At 32.9% G+C, this 3,207-nt stretch overlaps 1 non-coding gene across 1 annotated transcript; it reads right to left on the bottom strand.

The window, feature by feature from the left end:
- Nucleotides 1-1,876: 1,876 nt before the first annotated feature.
- LOC105763396 (uncharacterized) lies at nucleotides 1,877-2,745 on the bottom strand. The gene is made up of 3 exons (XR_008197571.1): nucleotides 2,657-2,745; nucleotides 2,196-2,343; nucleotides 1,877-1,916 (listed from the first exon to the last, which is right to left on the bottom strand). It is a non-coding gene; the product is annotated as an uncharacterized LOC105763396 (transcript).
- Nucleotides 2,746-3,207: the final 462 nt, after the last annotated feature.

The following is a 3,207-nucleotide window of genomic DNA, read 5'->3' on the forward strand; positions in this document are numbered from 1 at the left end:
CGCCAACTCAAGCCGCGTGAGAAGAACTATCCAACACATTACTTGGAACTAGCAGTTGTGGTAGTAGCATTAAAAATCTGGAGACATTATCTCTATAGAGAGAAGTGTTTCGTGTTCTCAGACAATAAGAGCTTAAAGTACCTGATGACGTAGAAGGATTTGAATCTATGCCAATGTCGATGGATAGAACTATTGAAAGACTACGACCTGGAAATTAAATACTATGTTGGAAAGGCCATTGTAGTGTTAAATGTTTTAAGTAGGAAAATTATGGTAGCTTTGGCAACTCTTTGAGCGAATGTTTGCCTGGTAGACGATGGATCGCTTCTTGCAGAATTGACTATTCAACCTATCTTTCTTTCTCGGATTCTAAGGGCAAGTTTGGTTCGTTGTAATGGAATAGAGGTGTAATGGAATAGAGGCGTAATGGAATAGAGGCGTAATAGGTAATCCTTTTGTTTGGTTGAATGGGATGAAATAAAGGCGTAATAGTATTCTCGTGTTTGGTTGAATGGAATGATGTTGTAATAGCATAAGGAAAAAAACTAAAATGACTAGAATACCCTTAGCAGAAATTTTTTAGGTAGATGATTTATTGTTATTGTTATTAAATTTTAATAAGATTATTAATATAAATAATAAATAGTTTAATAATATTTTAAAATAATTATTATTAAATATAATTTAATAAAATATATAATTTAATAAAATTCTTAATATTAAATATTCTTATATGAATTTACTAAAATCATAATATATAATACTATAAAATATAATTCAAAATAATTATTATTAAATATAATTTAATAAAATATATAATTCCCCACGTTATTTGGAGATACAGGATACTGAACGAATTAATTGTTTGACTAATCAAGGGACTAATTTTGTTTAGCCATAAAATACATCAATATATATATTCATTTGATATGAATATGTTTGGATCATACATGAATTTGTATACACTATCAATCAATTAATTACAACTTGTTTAACATCCATCCATAAAATATTTGGAAATTTCTTTTCTTGATTACATATAATAAGTTTAAACTTCTTTAAAATGGATGTGAACTCAAAAGGTCAAAATTGAATATTATGGGGGACGCAAAGCACATCGACTACAAAAACCAACCAAATAATTTTAACCATTAATTTTCTAACACACTTAGACAAGGTTTTGTTACCCAGGGATGTAAGGTTCAAAGAGTCTTATCTAAGGATTTGGATCATACTGCATTACATCAGCCGCTCGTTCAAACTCTTCTCTTAGGACTTTAATGCTGAACTTGTCCACCACTCGACCAAGGCCATGAGATACCACAAAAGGATCCTCTATTGGAGTCATCAAATGGAGTCATCAAATTCTTCTTGTCCAATCTTTTTCTCCCTTACTGCACAAATGGAGTCATCAAATTAAAAACATTTTTTTTTGTAGAATTTATTTATTTTATCCCCACCTACAACTATTTAGTCCTCAGTTTATGCCAAAATTGTTTATAGCATCTATTGGTCACTTGCAAATTGCAAGCCATTCTAAAAGAGTGCACTCATGTTTCTCCCTACTCAGAACTTGCTACAGTAAATGGGATCTGTTAATAACATAATTCATTCACCACAAGATGCAACTAATACCCAAAGAAGGTATTTAAAACGAAACCAGATACATGCATTTTAACTTGTATTTATAAGGTCAGAAACCGTGGAAACATTTTATAAACCATGAAAACATCAGAATAATACATGCAGAGAAGTTTTGTCAATTGGAAGGAAGGTACTACAGAGGTGACTACTTCTCATAGCAATGATGGTTGGGCTGGTTGGGACGAAGCCAAGGATGATGCATATGATAATTTCAATAATGGCACATCAAATAAAAGAAGTTGACCCAGTATCTCTCCATGCCTTTGTTCAGCCTGACAAATTGTAACTAGAAATTTAAACCAGGTCAGTATTCCATATAAAGAAACTGCTTCAAGAAAAATCGAATCAAGATTTATGGATCAGGTACGCAGATAGTTCTTCTCTAAGTTCATCCTAATCATTTACAAGTGGTTAAAATGCAGAAAAGCAAAAAAAGGTGAAATTTTTTTTGTATATATGATTACGAAGGTACAACAAAATTCACATTCAGTCCAGCCAAGTTATACAATAGAAATAAAACAAATTAGATAGATAACAGGCCTAGAACACACCTTCCCAAGCTGTGTCAACCCATCCCTAAACTTTGGAATCACCAAAACATGAACAGGAGCTTGCAGACTAATGTCTTTGAATGCTAAGACTTTATCATCTTCATACACGATGGTTGAGGGAATTTCCTTAGCTATGATCTTGTCAAATCTGGATGGGAAGGGAAAAAAGAATCAATAACCAGTACAATGATAAATAACAAAATCAATGTGACCCCGTTCTTCATTATCTCATAGAGAAGTTATCAGGAGAACCAATTCTGTCTAAATTTTAGCAATACAAAATTACAAATAGCTTGCTTAAAACTCAAGTTATTCCTAAAGTTATGATTTTTTCCCTTAAACTCGTATTAAGAGGGAGATGAAATCCCAAACGGATATAGGTCCAACAACATAATACATAACAAATTGCAGGCTAGAACTGGAATGTGAATTCAAAGTACGGTGTTAAGGATGATACATACATGGTTGGAGCTCCACTATCAGAATTGATTGCAGCTGCCTTTGCCGCAGCCTCTTCATCATGTGTAGGACTAGCACGACATAGATATTTACAAAGAGTGATTCGAAGGTATCAAGAAAGGCCAATAAAAATTCAACATCTGAAAGTTTTCTAGCTCTTCTTCACTTCTCTGGCTGGCTAAACTACTAAAAAAACTACGATTAGAACCCAATTAAACCTTCTCTCTACCCCTATTTCATTGATCAGCCAACTGGCAACGAAAAGAATAATAGTAATCATCAATTGAATGCCGAAATAAGAGAACTTCCCAACCAAATAAAAAGAAAAGAAAAATACCTGCGTGAGTGATTTGGTGTTAGAAAATTGATGGAGGTGAGAGAAGAAGAGAGTCGTGGTGAGGCTCTCACAATTACAACAATCCTTCCAGTTGTTGCATAATTACTGTCAAAATCAAATACCCAGAATCAATACTTTATCACTCTGTCCTTAACATTAACAAAATATAAACAGATAAAAGAGTACTGAAAAAGAGAGAAAGAGGTGAAACAACCA

This window comes from Gossypium raimondii, chromosome 7, assembly GCF_025698545.1.
Source record: "Gossypium raimondii isolate GPD5lz chromosome 7, ASM2569854v1, whole genome shotgun sequence".
Taxonomy (NCBI): domain Eukaryota; kingdom Viridiplantae; phylum Streptophyta; class Magnoliopsida; order Malvales; family Malvaceae; genus Gossypium; species Gossypium raimondii.